This window comes from Phascolarctos cinereus, unplaced genomic scaffold, assembly GCF_003287225.1.
Source record: "Phascolarctos cinereus isolate Bilbo 61053 unplaced genomic scaffold, phaCin_HiC Scaffold_2;HRSCAF=192, whole genome shotgun sequence".
Taxonomy (NCBI): domain Eukaryota; kingdom Metazoa; phylum Chordata; class Mammalia; order Diprotodontia; family Phascolarctidae; genus Phascolarctos; species Phascolarctos cinereus.
This window is the reverse complement of record NW_027555625.1, coordinates 231,359,281-231,379,398: the sequence shown is the minus strand read 5'-3', so window position 1 is coordinate 231,379,398 and position 20,118 is coordinate 231,359,281. Positions and strand designations below refer to the sequence as shown.

At 44.5% G+C, this 20,118-nt stretch overlaps 1 protein-coding gene across 1 annotated transcript in view; it reads left to right on the top strand.

The window, feature by feature from the left end:
• KCNB1 (potassium voltage-gated channel subfamily B member 1) overlaps positions 1-20,118 on the top strand; it is a 119,429-nt gene that overhangs the window by 79,589 nt on the left and 19,722 nt on the right. The gene's annotated exons all lie outside the window — the stretch shown is intronic.

Sequence of the window (20,118 nt, the reverse complement as noted above, 5' to 3'; positions counted from 1 at the left end):
CTCCTAATGATAGAGTCAGGATCCAAAAAGTGTTTGACAGGCTAGAGCAGGTGTGGGGAATCTGCAGCCTCAGGGCCCCAGGTGGCCCTTTGACTGGGCTGCACTTGAAGACCTAGAGGGCCACATGTGGCCCTGAGGATGCAGCTTCCTCCCCCCTCCCCAGGGCCAGAGCAACATTCTGAATATAATAAGATAAAATTCCATAGGAATAAATGTAAAAGTCTTGACACGGGTTCAAGAATCAATTTTACAAGTTCAAAATGAGAGAGACATGGTTAAGTCACAATTGATCTAAATAGAGTGTGCAGGTTTTCAACTGAAAGTTTCAGTTTTCAACTAAAAGTTGAGTATGAGTCAGCAGTGTGTTACAGCCGCCAAAAAACTGATATGATTTTGGGGCTGCATTAAGAGAAACATAGCTTCCAGAAATAAGGTGTTAGTCCCATTGGATAATGCCCCCGAAAAGACCATATCTGGAGTATATTATTCCATTCTGAGTGCTATGGTTTAAAAAGGATATTAATGAGCTGGGGAGTTTCCAGAGGAGGGCAAACAGTATGATGAAGAGCCTTGAATCCGAGTTATATGAGGACAGTTTGGGGGGTGGGAAGGATGGGACGTGTTTCGCCTGGAGAAGAGAAGACTGGGAGTGGGGATTGCGGGGAGGGAACATGATAGCTATCTCCAAGTATCTGAAGGTCTGTCTTACAGAAGAGGTATTAAATTTATTCTATTTGGCCACAGAGGAAAGGTTTAGGAGCAACGGGTGGGAGTTGCAAAGAGGCAAATTTTCAACTTGCTGTCAAGAAAAAGCTTCCTACCAATCAAAGGCTAGCCAAAAGTGGAACGGGCTACCCAGAAAGATGGTGGCTTCCCCTCTCAGTGGAGATATTCCAGCAGAGGTTGGATAACCTCTTGTTGAGCGTGCCATAATGAGGATGTCCACAGTGGTACCAGTGGTTCTCCTGAAGTCTGGCACTCAGATTTGCATACCTACTGATTGATCTGAGTAACAGCTCCTGTCCTTCAAGGCACTGGAAGTCCTTGGGAAAAGAATGACTTGGGATCATACCAGGCATTGGTATGGAAGGCACAAAAACAGAAATAGTATTGAACTGGGAAGTGGGGGATCTGGTTTCTAATCCCATTTCCTTGGGTATATGACTTCCCTTTCTTTCCCTTGGTAGTTTCCTCAGCTCTAAAATGAGGGGCTGAACCATACTGGAGTGTTGATGGTTCAGGAGGACCAGCCCTACTTTTCCCCCACCTTCACTGAGCCAACCACCCTTTCTAACATCTCAGAAGTAGGGCCTGTAAAAAGCACCTACGAGGAAGTTGTATGTAGGGATGGTGTGTACAAATGGAAGTGATCACAAAGGTCAACCAGCCCACCCTTCTCTTTTGAAAGGAGAGGAAACTGAGGCCCAGAAAAGTTCATAGGATCATAAAGCATGGGATTTATAATTTATAATCTTATAATTTAAAATTGTATAACTTTATAATTTATAATTTTAGAATCAGAAGAAACCTTAAAGATCATCTGGTTTGACCCTCTCATCTTACAGAGGAGGAAACTGAGACCCAGAAAGTTTAAGTGACTTACTCAGGGTCATATAAATAGCAAACAATGGATCTGGGATTTGAACCCACATCCTCTGACTCCAGATCAGGTGTTTCTCCCACTACACCATGTTGTTTCTATAATTAAAAATTCCTCTTTGATAAAAATCCTTGCTGTATTTCATCACAATTTCTTTCAAATCCAGTCTACTTACTGCAGGGTCACTCATTTGGATGTCTGCCTAAGGAGTACGACCCCCTCCTCATCTTCTATCCTCCCCACCCTGAGTCAGAGGCCCCCCCTCCAGCCTGGGCAGCCTGTGACTCTAACATTGGGAAATTGATATGGTGGATAAACATCCCATTGGTAATAGGATAATGACGGCTCACAGGAGCTGGGCAGCCACAGAGCCTGTCAGTCAGGAAGAGGCTGGAGGCAAACTGCAGGCTTCCACAGGCCAATTTGGCAGGGCTAAAAGCTGGCTCAGCACCCATGCTTGGCCCAGGTCCCCAGTGGATGATCTTCACTAAACTCTAACCTCTTCCATCCCTAAGAGTTCTCAGTTCCTTCCTGGAAGCTGCTCTTTCTCCCCCTTTAGGACAAGGGACTGAGGAAGCTATGCCCTACAGCCAGAGGATGCCAAAGAGCATGCTTCTCCCATGGGTCGTGAGCTAAAATTGGCTTCCTTTGAAGCAGAGATTTAAAATCAGAGCTATGCTAAAGGCGTGGCTGTGGTGGCAATGACCATTGGCCGAGTGCTGGGGGTGGGAGGGTAGTAAATGAAGACTTTTACTGCTGTTGTTCAGTTGCTTCAGTTGTGTCTGATTCTTCATGGCCCCATTCGGGCTTTTCTTGGCAGAGATAGTGGAGTAGTTTGCCGTTCCCTTCTCCAATTCATTTTACAGATGAAGAAACTGAGGCAAACAAGGTGAAGTGACTTGCCTAGGGTCCCACAGCTAGTGAGTGTCAGAGGCCAGATTGAAACTCAGGTCTTCCTAAGTCCAGGCCTAGCGCTCTAGCCACTGCAAATACTTAGCTGTCCTCCATCCCCTACAGTTTATAGCAAATGTCATTGGAAGAGTCAAAGAGCATTGTGGAAAGGAGAACAAATACTGATCTAGAATCAGAAGACAGGGGTTCTAATTCTACCTCTTCTTCTCAGAAACCAGTATGAGTTGGGGTTGATTTCTTGAATGTCAGTTTCTTTATCCACAAAATGAAAGTGTTGGGCTACGTGAGCTCTGACACTCCACGCTTTATAACGAAAGGAAGCTTAGGGTAGTGAATGTTGGATAGAATGCTGAAATTGCAGTTGAGAAGACTTGGGTTTGAATTTCATCTCAGACACTAACTGACCATATGATCTTGGTGAAGTCACTTAACCTATTTGTGCCTCAGTTTCCTCTTCTGTAAAATGAGGGGATGGATTTGGTCAGAGGTGTGCTGAAGCCAGCTCTAACTGCTCATAGGAACCAATGGTTAAATTTCCAGTGTGAGCATTTATCCCTCCAAAATTGGCAAGTGCTACAAATCGGGGTTTGATTTATTGTTCTGTTGATTGTCTAGAGTCCTAGACGTAAGTAAGTGATGGAAAAAATGTTAACTAAGTGTTGGGAACACTTTTTTCTTTTTTTTTTTCTTTTTTCTTTTTCTTTTTTCGCTGATCCAGTCATAAAACATTTACCTGCATACTCGTGGACTCTGAGACCTTTAATATCCCTTTCAGCTCTAAATCAATGATCTAATGTACCTTTTAGCACTAATAATCTATGTTCTGCATTCTAAAGTACTCTGATATTCCACATTCTCAGAGCCCTTCCAGTTCTTATGTTCTTCTAATTATACACCTTCTCATCCTTCCGATAGGTATGAGTAAGACAGCCCCCATAATCCTGCACATGTCCAAATAATCCTTCCCCTGGTACATACCTGGTCAAGTGCTGCCGATGGAGAGGACCTAAATGTGCAAAATTCATTTGGGTGACCCAGTTGCTTTCTTAAGGTGGCTGTCTGGGTTATCTCAGGATCAGAGCCCCCATTCCTTCACCTCTCCTCACTTCCCTGCATTGGGCTGTCTCTGTCTAAAAATACCCATTTTCCTTGCCCAGGGAGAACAAACAGGGGAATCAGGAAACATTAATACATTAACACTGGAAGGGACCTTAGAGGTCATGTAATCTAATCTACTCATTTTACAGATGAGGAAATTGAGGCCCAGAAATTGAGGGTCAAGTTTCTGACTTTTCCAAGGTCACACAGCCAATCAGGGGCAAGAGACTTTACCCCAAGACTCCTGACTTCCCAACAGGTAGTCTTGTCATTCTACCGCTTCCCTCCCTACCCCATCAACCTGCGTGCTATAGCCTGATCCTGGAGGACTAGTGCCTCATTCCCCCTTCCCTGAACCAAGGGACTTAATTAATTAATCTTACCAAGTTCTACAGAGTTCATCTCCTCCTACCTCATTGCTCTGGGGCTGCTGAAGGACAGTTGGGGATCGGGATAATAGGATCAACTGCTGCTATATACAGCTGCCTAAGCCTACTCATGGGCCTTCAGGCCACCGGATGGTCTTGTCAAGGGACCTCCCCCTGCTTGGCAAGTGATGCAAGAGGCAGCTGGCCAGAAGCAGAAAGATTCTGTCCCAAGGGCACTCTGGACAGACCCAAACAAACCAAATGGAATGTTGTTCCTAGGACTCTTCCAGCTCTGACACTCTATCAATCAGTCAGTCAATCAGCAAGTATCGATGAAGTGCCTGCTTTGTGCCTGGCACTGTATTAGATGCTAGGAATGCAAATAAAAAGAATGAAGCACTGCCTATTTGCAATCAGCTTGCATTTTACCAGGGTGACAATAACGAGATTTGTATTTCTCTCTATCTTTCTATCATCTCTCCATTTCCATGTATCTATCCATTTATCTGTTAGTCTATCTAGAACTAGATAAATATAGAATAAATATGAGTAGAATAAGTGTAAATTAGAGACAAGGTGTAATAGAAGTGGGTTTGGAATTAGAAGATCTGTACTAACCCCAGCTCTGCCACTTCAAGGCAACAAATATTTATTAAATTCCTCCTCTGTCCAAGGCAACTCTCTGCCAATGTCTAGAACTGGCCTTGAAGTCTAGAACGCCCAGGTTTAAATCCCATCTCTGACACATACTGGTTCTGTGACCCTGAGCAAGTCACTTACTGTCTAAGTCCTCAAGGCACCTCACTAACCCTGCATTAATAGAGGAGGCTCTCACCGGAAGCTCCCAGCATCAATAAAACCACAGGACCAATTCTATCCCTTACACCCAGGGCCCTGTGGCAAGTGTTGGAGATACCAAAGCAAAAATTAAATAGTCCCAGCCCTAAATGAGATTTCACTCTACTTTGAAGGCAGTAGAGTGGGATGCAGGAATATAATATATACACAAACAGATAAAAAGATAAGGTCATTTGAAAAGGGAGAAAGTGCTGAGACCTGGGAAATCAGAAAACATATTCCAGCCATAGAAACCCCGCTATAGCAAATGCACGAAGGCAAGAGATGGGAAGCAGAATGCCAAATTCAGGGAATAATAGTAGTTCAGGTTGGCTGAAACATAGAATGTATGAAAGAGGGCAATGTGAAACAGAGCTGTAGGAAGTTAGATTGGACCAATCTGGTGGAAGCCCTAAAATGCCCAACTGAGGAGTATGGAGGCACTAGGGAACCATTTGAAGGTTTTTTGTTTGTTTTTAGCAAAAGGGCAACACGGTCAGGCCAGTGGGATAGGAGGACTATTTTGGCAATTGTATTGAGTCTGGGTAGGAGGTAAATGAGGACCTGAACTGGGAGTTTGACAGTACCAGTGGAAAGAAAGTGTTGGGTGTTAGAAATCTAAGACAAGACTCAATAGGACTTGGCAACTGATTAGATTTTGGGGTGAGATGAAGTGAGAAAAAAGTCCAGATTGACTCTGAAGTGACAGATGTTGGTGACCAGGTTGATATGTGTCTCCAAGCAAGTCATTTCAACTTTCCAGATCTTAGCTTCCCCATTTATAAAAATGAAGGGGCTGGACTATAGGGTCTGCAGTAGAAGAATAGGATTTCAGGTCCCTACCTTAGAACACAGAACACAGAACCTTCAAGCTAGAAGGGATTTTGGAAGTCATCTAATACACCCTTGCCATCACTACTGTTACATATGTTCGTGCAGTCACACACACACACACACACACACACACACACACTTTGCAGGAATCCCTTCTCTAGCAGCCCTTCCAGGAGGCAGAGGCTGGGCAATCATTCATCAGGTGTGTCATTGAGAAGGTTCTCAATCAGCTACAGTCAGAACATGTGGCCTCAAAAGTTCTGTGTTTCTTCACTGTCTAGGAGTTAGCTCAGTTCTTCCTCATAGAAAAGGCAAATCTGCCTTCCCATAACCCTACCTCTTGTTTCTGGTTCTGCCCTTTGGAGCCAAGCAGAGTCATGTATCCAAAGCCTGAGATCATATCCCCCTCTAAATTCTTCCTTATCAGGAAGTTCTTCTTCATGGTTAATTTAAGTCCCAAAACATTCACAAAGATAAATCAGGGATGTGATTAAATAGGATAGGACAACCCTACCCACCCTCCAACCCAACTTCAAATCGGATCAGATCCTTAAGCCTCTGAAGTATTCTATGCCCAGTTCTGTGCTCTGGCCATGAGAGGAAAACAAAAATATAAGGCAGAATCTTGTTATCAGGGAGCTCACATTCTTTTTTTTTTTTTTTTAGGCAATTGGGGTTAAGTCACTTGCCTGAGGTCACACAGCTAGTAAGTGTCAAGTGTTTGGTCTGAGCCTGGATTTGAACTCAGGTCCTCCTGACTTCAGGGCAGGTGTTCTATCCCACTGCACCACCTAGCTGCCCCAAGTTCACATTCTGGTAGACAGGCAAAGCAGGGACATTTGAAGCGTTAGCTCACAAGATGAGTTCTAGACTGTCACAAGGCCATGACTGAGATGTTGCTAAGTGAATTGCCCACTAAGGGCTGAAGGTTTTTAAGGTTCTGTGTCTCTGTAATTTGTCCAGTGACAGGGAGCTGTCTACCTCTTGAAGCAGCTCATTCCGCTGCTGGCTAGCTCTATCAGGAAGTTTTTCTTTATATTGAAACAAAATGTGGCTGAGTCCTTTCCAAAGGGTTATGTATTTGAGCCATATGGGGGGGTCAGGAGGACTAGCACCCCTGGTGTGAGGGCTTGCTGAGCCCTTTTCAGGGCTGCTCATCCACCTTTAGTGTCTACCTGCCCCCCAATTCTCACCCGTGGCTCCAAGAAGCTGTACCATGCACAGAGGCCACACCCTGGTAAACCATCTAGGCAAATGTGTTAACCAGATTGAAAGTAACCAGTGTCGGTGAGTTAGGGGGATGTCTACCCCAAGCATGTGATGACTTCCCCTATTCGAATGGGCAGGTGAAAATAATTTGTTCCAACAGCCATGAAGGGGACTGAAGTGGAGCACTCAGAGCTTGGTCAGACATCAAAGATGCCGAGGTCATGCCCTGCCTCTGAGGCCATCACCAGTCATCTTGACTTTTGTCTTGCCACGGAACTTCGATGACTCTGGAAGAGAGAGTGAGGCTGACAACTCTGTGCAGCTCTGCCTCACTTAAATCCAATTCACCCATGAGTCAAGACATCAAGAAGGACAAAAACAACAATGATGTTTCTATAAGAGGTGGGGGGGAAGGCAATGATGCTCTTTGAAGTCCATAATGCATTTGAGGAGGGGGGTTAAACATAAGAGAGAGTTAACATTTAAAGCAGAAGAAGGTACTGGGTATAGGATAGAGGTGGAAGATGGGAGATGAAGACATGGATGAGAGGCATCAATGAGTAAGCACTTGTTTTTTTTGTCTGTTTGTTTTTTGGTTGGGCAATGGGGTTAAGTGACTTGCCCAGGGTCACACAGCTAGTAAGTGTTATATATCTGAGGTCAGATTTGAACTCAGGTCTTCCTGAATCCAGGGCCGGTGCTCTGCACCACCTAGCTGCCCCAAGTAAGCACTTAGTAAGTACCTACTCTGAACCAAGCATTGTGCTAGTGATACAAAAACAAAATGAAGGTCCCTGCCCTCAAGGAGCTTGCATTCTATTGAGGGAGACCATGTGGGCATAGATAACAGTGTTCCAAAAGCCTTAGGGCAATTTTAAACTACTAAAACTTTAAATTGTACCAAGACTTTTGGGATACCCTGTAAAAGTATATACAGGATTTATACAAAACAAATAATTGGTAATTTGAGGGGGAAGGCCCTACCAGCTGGAGGAATCAGGAAAGACCTCATACAGGTAGAGCATGATCTCTAAGGCCCCCTATCTAACACTTTATGAAAATTAAAGGTCATGTGCTATAGTGGAAAGCACCCTGGCCTGAGATTCAGGAAACCTGGTTTTAAATTCTGATTATGCCACTTATTAGCTATATGATTACAGGCAGCTGGGTGACACAGGGGATAGAGTGCTGGACCTAGAGTCAGGAAGACTCATCTTTCTGAGTTCAAATCTGGCCTCAGACACTTATGAGCTGTGTGACCCTGGGCAAGTCACTTAAACTCTCAGTTATTCAAACAGAAATAGAACCCCATAGGCTGCAGATTGACTTAGAAAACCACAAATTAACATTATCTATGTTGTGTTGTAATTTTATTTATTTTCGTCAAACATTTTCTAATTACATTTTAACATGATTCCTGCTACTGGAATTCAGGAGTTGGCTGGCCAGTCGAGAAGGGCTAGCCTCCCTATGAGTTTGACACGTCTGTGTAGGCAGCTCTGTAAGGGGTAGACCTGTGCATCGGTGGAGGGCAGTTCCTCACCGGGGAATACCCTATATCAATGAAATCACAGGTCTAGTTTTTGCCCCTAACTCTTCATGTTAGTTATATCTTATTTGATTCCCAAAGTGGCCCTGTGGGGCAGTTAGAGTAATTGTTATCCCCATTTTACAGAGGGGGAAATAGGCTCGGAGTAGAATATTTTATTACCCAACATCTTACGGTTTGTTGCTGTTGTTGTTGTTCAATTGTGTCTGACTCCTCATGATTCCGTTTGGGGTTTTCTTGGCAAAGATACTGGAATGGCTTCCCATTTCCTTCTCCAGCTCATTTTACAGATGAGGAAACTGAGGCAAATAGAGTTAAGTGAAGGCAGACTACATCTCTTTCCCAGATGTGAAAGTACTTTGTAAACTGTAAAGCCTACATCATAATAGCTTATGTTTATATTTATTTGTATAAATGTATATTTTTATATATGGTTGTTATTATCTTACCCACGTTTCCCAACCCCTGTGCCATCCCCTGGGTACAACCCCAGCAGGAGGAGGCAGGGGGTGATACCCTCAAAGACATCACCTGATGTCTCCCAGAAATGATGCTGCAAAAGCCCGCCAGAGACTTCTCCCCCTCAAAGTCCCAATCCAGAACAAGAGGCTACATTCTGCCTCGTTGGGGCGGCTTCTTCTGCTTCCCAGCTAAAACTGTCGCAGGCCACCCACACAGACACACACGCATGCCCGTCTTTCCACAGTGAATTATAAGAATGTTAGAGTTGGCTAGGGACCGTAAAACACAGAATGTCAAATGATAGCGGGGCAACAGACCTGAGAACGCAGAACAGAGAATGTCAGAGTTGAAAGGGCCCCTTGAGATAATTTAGACCAAGTCATTCATTTTGTAGATGAACAAAGTGAGACTCTTTCTTCCTCTTGCCACTATGCTAATGGAAGCCTGGTCCTCTCCCCACTAACTCAGCAGCTAGAATCTACATGTCCCCAGGGAGCTGTGGGATGATAAATTTGGACCACGAGCCCAGACTGAGATGACTGAGCTATTCGCTGGTTAAAGGGGGGAAATATATGTGTTTGTACATATATATATGCATGTGTGTGTGTACACGCACGCTTTTTTCTTGTAGGAGAATTTCCTACATGGATAAAATCATGGGTTTGGATATATGTATATCCAAATGTATGCATGTACATAACGTTTATATACATAGACAGGTAGATATGTGCATACAGACATACAAACATGCACGCATAAATATATGCATATGTACATGTGTGTATACATGCATGCATGCATGTATACACACACTCACCCTACCAATGTGGATATACGACTGCCACAATTTATGCTTTCGGCACTGAAGGGTTAAGTAATTTGCCATGGTCACATTGGTCATGTGTGTCAGAGAAAGGACTGAAATCCGGATCTTCCTGACTCTGAGTCTATTCATGCTGTCATAGGGCCTCTCTACATCGAAAACATATTACAAATATATGAGAGCTGACGTCCACCCAACACCAGCTAACATCCATCAGTAATCAGCAAATGAAGAGATCACGTCTGGGTTGACATTTCTATTCCCAACCTAATGATTTATTTGCTTATTTATTAATCCTTGGTAGGGATTCTTAGCACATCCGAAGGTTGGTGGTGTTTATGTTTTCTTCCTCGTAATTGCAATTAAGTAGAAATTAACCTAGGAAATAAAAGCATAAACACAAGGACAAATGATCTCTGTATCAGCCTCAGTCGCACTGATATGGTACGCTGACAGTGTGTGATAAGAACAGAGGCCCTCAGTTAAATAATTGGAGGACAGAGTCATCACCACAGACTCAGTCTACTGGTTTATGGACATTAGCTGTAACACAGGCATAGCTTCTGGGTGTTTGTTGTTATTTTTCTTCTTCTTCCTTCTTTCTCCAAAAGGACAAATGACATTTTGAGGGTAACATCTTGACTTCCTTATGAGTTGGATTTAAGTGAGGCAGATCTGCCCTTGTCAGCCTCACTCTCTCCTCCAGAGAGGGAAGAGTCAGACATACTTTCTGACTTATCAAGACCAAGTCGAAGTATTCCAGGGACCACAGGGATGAAATGAACTGACCTTAAGTCCTGGGACCAGACCTATCAGGTGAAAGACGGGTTTCTCCGCTTAGGTTTAAAAAGCTGTTTAACCTGTTTCCATATGAAAAGGATTTCCAAGATCTCCAAAATTTGTCCGATCAAATAGGACTTTAAAAAGACGGAATTTATTAAGGAGCCTCGTATTTGCAAGCCACCCACTAGCCTGGCTGTAATTAAAGACATGTCAGTCTTCACCTTTGCAAACTCTGGTTTTCCTCGGCTCTGTAATTTAACCAGTTGCATCAAAACCTGGGGAGAGCAGGGTTATTTGACCTTCTTGGTTTTATTGACTGCTCATTTTCAATTCAATAAGGGGAAGCAACATTAGAGACAGTACAAAGCACTGAACTAGGAGTCAAAAGACCTGGATTCTAGTCCTGGCTCTGTAATTCACTGTGTGATTTTAGGCAAATTTCTTCTCCTTCCCTGGGCCCTCAGTTTCCTCTTTTGTAAAATGAGTGAGTTGGACTAAATAAGCTCTAAGGTCCATACTGTACAGAAGAAGAAGAAAGAGGAGGAAGAGAGGAGCCAATTTAACCAGAAAGTGTTGTGACCTTAAGATAACATACATCAATAAAACCTTCAAAAGAAAATAATCTGAGGGTTTTAGTAGACCACAAGCTCAATATGAATTTAAAGTCTAATACTGTAACCAAAAAAGACGTGAAGCATCTTGGGCTACAGTAATAGAAGCAAATGTGCAGAACAAGAGTACAGGCCTATTGAACTGCCCCCCCCCCGGTCACACCACATAGATAGCTGGGCAGCACAGTGGATAAAACACTGGGCCTAGAGTCAGGAAGACCCAAGTTCCGATCTGGCATCACTTACTAGTTTTGCTGCTGTTGTTAGATGATTTTAGTAACTGTTCAAAAGCTGGTCATGTTTATGTCCCCAGCAGGGCTCAGGTGTGAGGACAGATAACAGACATTCAGATCATGGAGGACAGAGAGGGCAACACAAGGAATAACTGAGGTCAGTGCTCGTTTTGTTGTGGTTCAGTCATGTCCAACTCTTCATGACCCCATTTGGGGTTTTCTTGGCGAGGATACTAGAGCGGTTTGCCATTTCCTTCTCCAGCTCATTTTGCAGATGAGAAAACTGAGGTAAACAGGGTTAAGTGACTTGCCTAGGGTCACACAGCTAGTAAGTATCCAATGCTGGATTTGAACTCAGGCCCAGCACTCTATTCGCTGCAACACCTAGCTGCTGGTACTTCCTCCCATAATCACTAAATAGAGATCCCCACTTCCATCTTCAGTTACTCAATTAACAAGTATTTATTAGGTGCTAACTACACATACAAGATTTTAAAAATATGCATCCCACATTTCTAAAGTCCTGCTTGATCAGATGGATTTTGGAGATCTTCTTGGGAATCACTTTTATACACAAACAGGTTATACAGAGTGTATAGAAGGCAATCTCAGAGGAAAGGCACCAGGAGCAGGAAGGGGGAGGCAGGAAATGGGGACAGCCAATGAAAAGACAGAGCCAGGAGATGTTGAATCTTCTACAAGGAGAGCAAGAGGCCAGTGTCACTGGATTGTAGAATATGTAGAGGTCAGTAAAATCGTTGTTGTTGTTCGTCCTTCATTCTCAAAGAAGACCCATGATATCACGAGGGTAATATCTCGCCTTTCGAATAAATTTAGATTTAAGAGTTATGCAAAGTCATCAGCCTTGCTCTCTCCTCCAGAGTCACCAGAGTTCAATGGCAAGACAGAAGTCAAGGGAACTGGCAATGGCCTGGGATGCCGTGGGAGACCTTGGCCTTTCTAAATTAAGGTCTTTCCCAAGCCTCAGTTTGTCTCAGGCAACACCCTTTTGAGTAAAGTATAAGAAAACCGGAAAGATTAGAAAGGTCCAGCTTGTAAAGGGCTTTAAATGCCAAACAGAGGATTTTCTATTTGATCATGGAGATAATAGTAAGCCACTGGAAATTATTAAGTAGGGGAGTGATATGGTCAGACCTGCAATTTAGGAGAATCACTTTAGTAGATGAGTTGGGGATGGATCGGATGAAGAGAGATTTTAGGCAGGAAGAGAAACCAGCAACCTGTTGCAATAAGATGTCTAGGCATGAGATGATGAGGACCCTCAAGCAAAGTGGTGGCAGATGTTGAAAGACCAAAACAACAGGACTTGGCAACAGATTGGATCTGTGAGAGACTTTGAATGAAGAGTTGAAGATGGTGCCTGGATTTCAAGCCGAGGTGACTAGGAGGATGGTGGTGTTCAGAAGAGGGGAGGGTTTGGGGGAAAGCATGATTAATTGTGTGAACTCAACATGTTGAGTTTAAGAAGTCTATAGGGCATTCAGTTTAAGACGTCAATAGGCAATGATACAAGACTGGAATTCAGAGAGATTACACCTTTAAATTATCCAGATTAAATCTGGATAGATAGATCTGAAATTCATCTGATTAGAGATGATCATTGAATCCACGGGAGCTGATGACATCATGAGGCAAAATAATATAAAAAAGGAGAAGGGAATAGGACTCAGGACATAGCCCGTGGGGGACACCTGCAATTGGTGGTCTTGACCTGGGAAAAGAGCCACCAAAGGAAACTGGAGAGACAGGAGGAGGATCGGAGATAAGAGAGAGGATCTAGGAGAAGTCAGTCATCCACAATATCAAAAGACACAGAGAGGCCAAGAGGGATTGAGAAAAGGTTTTAGATTTATCCATTAAGACATCATTGGTGCCATTGGAGAAAGCAGGTTCAGTTGAATGATGGGGTCAGAAGCCAAGCTGCCAAGAATTAAGAAGAGAGGGAGAGAAGGAGAGATACCTATTACAGACAGCCTTCTCAGGGAGTTTAGCCAGAAAGGGAGGAGAGATATGAGGTTCAGGCAGGGATGCAATGTTGGATCAAGCCCAAGTATTACCTTCTCAATGAAACCTTTCCCAATCCTCCGGCTACCATTGCCTGCCCTCCCTAGCCTACTTTGCATTTGTTTTGTGTTTATTCTGGAAGCCCTCATATATGTACAAATTGTCTTCCCCGAAGAATGTAAGATCCTTGAAAGTAAGGACTTTGTCATTTTTGATTTTGTATTCCCATTGCCTGTTCCCGTGCCTGACACATAGTAAGTGCTTAACAAATGCTAAATGATTGATTGAAAAGTATTTCTTGAGCAGCTAGGAAGTGCCCAGTCCTATGCTAGACATTAAGAGGACGAGATCCTTGCCCTCAAGGGGCTTCCAGTCTAACTGGAGACATGAAACTCATACACAGAAAAAGGTTCCTACCAATCTCAGTGAGTGCATACTGTGAGGAAACAGTCAGTACTATGGAAGCTCAGAGGAGGCGGAATGCAGTGGAATCTGGGTTGCCAGGGGCAGTTTACTGACTGAAACAGGACATAAATTGAGCTTTGATGAATGGGCAGGATTGTATTAGGTGGGGAGGGGAGGCCAGGGGACACTTTTGATGGGATAGGATAACTGTTAAGGTAGCAGTGTAAGCAAAGATACATGGGTAAGGAGGTACGTGAAATATTTAGGAGACAGATCAGTCTGATTGCAGGGGAGAGATTATACAAGGCTGCAAAGGTGTCTCCCCATCAGATTGTGGAGGACCCTGAATGGCAGGCAGAAGAGTTTTGAATTTACCCTGTAGGTAATGAGGAGCTATGGAAGGCAGCTGCACAAGGACAAATTCAACTTGGAGCTGTTCTCTAGGATGGCAAAGATGCCCAAGTGCCCAGCATGAATGGGAGAGCAGAAGTTAGAGGACAGAAAACCAAGGAGGAGGGGCATTGCAGGCATCCAGGAGTGAAGAGATGAGGAGGTGGGCTGCATTCAACTAGCCTGATCCCATGCCCATGCCCATCCCCACCCCCATCCCCATGCCCATGCCCATCTGCACAGCGATCTAAAGTTTTAATATTAAAATTCTTTCCTATCACAGCCCATGCTCTTGGGAGGAGATGGGAATTCCTCTAGAGGGACCAGACTGGGGAGAATAAGAAGGAATCCTACCCCATGGGCCCATGCCCTAAGGAAAAGGAGGAGCAGGGGCCTGGGCCAGGACCCTCTGTGCCCCCAGCCTATACTTATGTAGGACAACCCCTCCCAGCTCAGGAAGAGTATCTTGCCCTGAGCCAAACATATTGGGCTGAGTGGAGAAGGAAATGGTTGTCTCTTGTAATTAGGCATAATTCGGTCTGATGGGAGTCTGCTCTTAATCTGCCCTCCCAGGTGGCTTTAGCCTGACCTTGCCTGGGATTGCTTGTGCCATGGGAGCTATGACTCTCCCCTGACCTGCACCCTCCCAGATTTAAGTTAATAAACTCAGCGTTGATCCTTCAGGCCAGGCCTCTTTGTCATCCAGGCTCCCATAAGGAGGCCAGTGCTGGTAGGGAAAACATCCTTCTCACTTCCTTGGCACACCCTTCTTCCCTTGGGTGGAAAGACTGTAAGGTCGAGAGGGCTCCTGGCTTTGGCCTCAGGAGATCTACATTTAGTGCCAGCTCCCTCATCTAGCTTACTGTGTGTCCACAAGCAAGTCACTTCCCTTTTCCCAACTTCAGGCTCCTCTGAAGTGACATGAGGGAGCAGAGGCAGAATGATTGCCAAGGTCCTTCCAGCTGTAACATCATACATTCTGAAGTCCCTTTTGGTTCTAACCGTTGCAGCATAGAATCTGAAGTTAGAAGGGAACTTAGAGATCGCTCATTACTTGATGCAGGAATAAAAACAGCTGGCATTTATGCAGAACTTTAAGGACTTCAAAGCAATTTACATCCATTATTTCATTTGAACCTCACACAGTGGTATGAGGTAAGTCCTATTATTATCCCCATTTCACAGCTGGAGAAACTAGAGCTGAGAGAGAGAGTGGTTATGTGACTTGCCCAGGGTCACACAGATAGTAAATATCTAAGGTAATCGTGAACCCAGTTCTTCTTGATGCCAAGGGCAGTGCTATAGCCCTTAGGTAACAGTGGCTCGCCTTCTAAAATATTTCCAAGTTTGTATTCTAAAATCTCTTCCAGCTCTCACATTGCATGGTCTAAGGTCCCTTCCAGCTCTGATATGGTATGTTCCAAGGCCCTTTTCAGGTGACACAGTGGTTAGAGTGCCGGGGCTGGAGTCAGGAAGACCTGAGTTCAAATCTGACATCAGACATTTACAGCTGTGTGACCCCAGGCAAGTCACTTAACCGTGTTTGCCTCAGTTTCCTCATCTGTAAAATGAGCTGGATAAAAAAATGGCAAACCACTCCAGGATCTCTACCAAAAAAAACTCCGAATGGAGTCACACAACTGAACAACAAAAAGGGTCCTTTCTGACTCCCATATTCTATGCCCTAAAGTCCTTCTCAGCTCTAACATGCTGTTATCTGTATTCTGAAATCCCTTCTACTTCTCACTAAGTTGTAAGGTCCCTCACAGCTCTCACATCCTCTAGCATCATTGGTCTGATTTAGAGCTTGTGACTCTCACCAGCAAAGAAAGGGCCTATGGATGAAGGTGAAAAGGCTTCCAGAGCTGCCTTCCTCTCCACACAGAAGGGAGGAGCCTGATATAAATGCCTGGGGCTGGAGCAGAAGTTGGGTGCAGGTGCCTCAAAGGTCGCACGGTGCCTGGGGCAAGGAAGCCTAGCTAGCTCAGGCTTGCCTGGTTAGAGGTGCCAGAGACACCAAATTCTATCTTTGATATGATGAAATTTGGCACCTGCCCACACCTCAGCTTCCTATCCTCCACATCACCTCCTTCACTTTGCTGGCCTGGCCAAAGAACAGCACCATTGATGGGGCCCTGGCAGGAGGGAGAGGGAGAGGAAATTACCCAAAAGCCTAAAGACCTTCCTAGCCAGAGGCAGAAAGGGAGATGGGGAAACAGAGTGTAATCCATGGACTAATAGTTGAACCAGAATCAGGAGATTTAGCAGGCTATACTAACTTACCGATTTTATGACTAGTGGGCAAGGTTTTCAGGCTCTCTGAGACTCAGCTTCCTCATCTGCAAAATGAGGACAATAGTACCATGGGGGCGTACAGCACGGGTGAAAAGAGCACTGGATTTGAAGTCAGAGGATTCAGGTCCAAATCATGGCTCCCACACTTACTGTCTGAGCACATCTCTGTGCCTCAGTCTCCTCATCCATTAAATGGGCTCTAAGGTCACCTCCAGTACTCAGACAGTTTAAAAGGCGTCAGATACAGCACTGGCCCTGAAGTCAGGAGTACCTTAGTTCAAATCCAGCCTCAGACCAAACACTTGACACTTACTAGCTGTGTGACCCTGGGCAAATCACTTAACCCCAACTGCCTAAAAAAAAAAGGCATCAGAGTAGTGTAGTGGAAGGAATGCAGGGCTTTGGATTCAGAGGGCCTGGGTTCAAATCTCAGCTCTATTACTTTCTACTTGTGTGACCTTGCACTCATTACATAACTTCTGTCATCTGTAAAATGAGGAAACCTAGTTCTAGGAATAGAGGGAAGTTTGTTATTTTTTTTTGCTGGGCAATGGGGGTTAAGTGACTTGCCCAGGGTCACACAGCCAGTAAGCATCAAGAGTCTGAGGCCGGATCTGAACTCAGGGCCTCCTGACTCCAGGGCCCGTGCCCTGTCCACTGAACCACCTAGCTGCCCCTAGGGAAGTTTTACTCTGCCTTTGTTGAGCCTCACCTGGAGTGATGGCGACAGTTCTCGAAGGACATTTATGGACTAGAGTGTCCAGAGGAGGGCAGCCAGGATGCAGAAGAGTCCAGGGTCCACATCGTATGGGGATCAGGTGAAAGAACTGGGCAAGTTTAGCGTGAAGAGAAGAGAAATAACAGCTACACCCAAGTATTTCTTATGGTGGAAGAGGGGATCTGGCTTCTGTCTGGACCCAGAGAGCAGAACTAGGAGCAACAGGTGGGCAGCAGTTGCAAAGAGACCAAATGAAGTTAAATGACTTGCCCAGGGTCACACAGCTAGTAAATATCTGAGGCCAAATTTGAACTCAGGTCTTCCTGACTCTAAGCCCAGACCTCTAGACACTGAGCCACCCAGCTGCCTCTTCATTCCACTTTGGGACAGCTCTAATTCTCCAGAAGTTTTTCTCAGGTGGGGGTAGGGTGGGAGTGGAACACCTCCCTCTCTTTAAGGTCTTCAGCAGAGGCGGGACAGCCACTTGTCAAATACGGAGTAGTGAGTATTCCTTTCATGATTGGATCGGTCTAGATAGCCACTCAGATCTCTTCTAGCTCTCAAATCCTGTGATTCTGCAGCCTCTAAGATCTGTTTCTAACTAACACTATAACCCTGTGAAGCCTAGAGATAGTTTCTCAAGGGAATCCCAAGGTAAGATATTTCTAAGTGGAGGAAATGCTAAATTTCCTATACTAAATTTGTGCCAGATTGATACTGACCAAGGAAATCCCTTTATGCTGTGGGAAGAAATCCCTTTATGAAACCCACGAACTGCTCTGAATTTTGCTAACAAGATTATTTCTTCTCTGGGTCTACCCATGATAACAGGCTTAAAATGTAAGGGGAGCCCAGTGGGCTTCCTCACCTGCTATCCCCCTTTCTCTTCACGAGAGGGTTTACAAAGAACTTTACAAAGGCTATCTTCATTTGATCCTCACAACAAGGAGGAAGGTGCTGTCATCTTCCTCGTTCTACAGACAAGGAAACAGACTAAGAAAAAGTTAAATGACTTGCCCAGGGTCACACAGTAATTCTGAGGAATGATTTGAACACAAGGAAGACCAGTACACTATCCATTGTACAAGTTACCTGCCTATCACATTCTGTCATTTTCTAAGGGCCCTTTCAGCTGTAAAATCCTTGATCTGAAGTATTGGGCCTCGCGGATCTGTTTCAGATCTGCTTTGATCTCATCGTCCCCACTGATTTTTTTTTTTACTTTTGATACTCCCAGAGGCAGCTTGATGGAATGGATAGAGAGCTGCCCTCAGAGTCTGGAAGGTTTAAGCGCATGTATTGGCTGTGTGACCCTGGATAAATCACAACCTCTCCATGCAGCAGGAAACCCTTTAAGATTAAAAGACTAACCTGCATTGGTAGGAGTTCCTCTCCGAGAGCTCCCTATAACGATGAAATCACAAGTCCAGTCAAAAAAATTTTTTCCAGAATTTTAGTTTGGCAATGAGATGTGTTTTCTATATTATGATGATTAAAGAGCTGGCCTCCCTACAGCTCCTCTGCCTGTCTTGCTGGATTGTGGTGAACAGTTCTCTCCACTCTCTCTGCTGAGACAGGCAAGCAGAGGAGCTCAGGAAGATTCCTGGCGTTGACTTTTGGTTATTATTTATTGAAGCCGTAAGAGCCAATCCATCCACCGGAAGGGCTCCCCGAGTGGGGCTGCAGCCTTCCCTCTGCTGCCCAAGGTCAACTGCGATAAGATGGCCCCGAGGCCAAGAGCAGCAGAAAGACAAAGACTGAAGGGTTGGGGAGACAGCTCTACCAGTGGGCTAGGAGGGGAGGTGCCCAACCAAAGAGCCGTACAGGACGACCTGAGCTCTATCAAACTCCTACTATATATCCAAGGCACATTTCAATTCAGGTCAATTCTGCATTCAAATCAATTGGCCTTCACTGAGCACCTACTGGCTGTCCAGTCCAGCCCAATATTAGGCATTGTAGGAAACACGAGAGAAGACCCACATCCTGCCTTCAAGGGGTTTATTTATACCCTTATTAGAAAAATAGACCATGATAAATCTCTTTAGTTCAATAAAGGGGAGGCACCACAACATAATTAGTTAAAAGAACCCCGAATTCGAAATCAGAAGACCAAGCTTTTGAGGTCAGATTTCTTCATCAGTAAAATGAGAATTTAGTCCAACAGTTATGTCAAATTCAAATAGAAATAGATCTCTGTGGGCAGCATGTTGACTTAGAAAACCACAAATTAGTATTATCTATGTTATACTGTATTTTTATTTATTGAACATTTTCCAATTACATATTTTCTTTTTTCATTTTTTGCAAGGCAATCAGGATTAAGTGACTTGCCCAGGGTCACACAGCTAGTAAGTGTCAAATGTCTGAGGCCATATTCAAACTCAGATCTTCCTGACTCCAAGGCCAGTGCACCGCCTAGCTGCCCCTCAATTACATTTTAAGCTGGCTCCAGCAGCACTTGGGAATTTTGCAGGCTGGGAGTTTGACATCTAGACCAGATGACTCCTAAGTCTCCTTTTAGCTCTAAATATTTTTTTCTTCTGATTGGTATTTTCAAAAATTTCAATATTCTTTGGATTTTTTTTTTACTAATCTATCCTTCTCCCTACCCTTAGAAAAGAGTTTGATAACAATAGCAAGCAATGGAGCATGTGCCCAGTCAAGGCTATGCAAGCTTAGAGGAGAGAAGGAAAGATGTGGGCTGGGCATGATCAGGGAAAACTTCTTAGAAGCAGTGATGATGCTGAAATTGAATGTTAAAAGATGAGTAGGATTTGAAAAGGGGAACAAACAATATGGGGATCAGCAAAAGTAAGGTCAGAGCAAGGAATGAGTCTGCCTGTTCTCATCTGAGAAGAGACGTGGACTGGCATGATCACGGAAGACTTCTTGGAAGGGGCGATGGTGCTTAAATGGGACATTCAAGGACGGGTAGTACCGTAAAGAGGCGGCTAGGTGGCTCA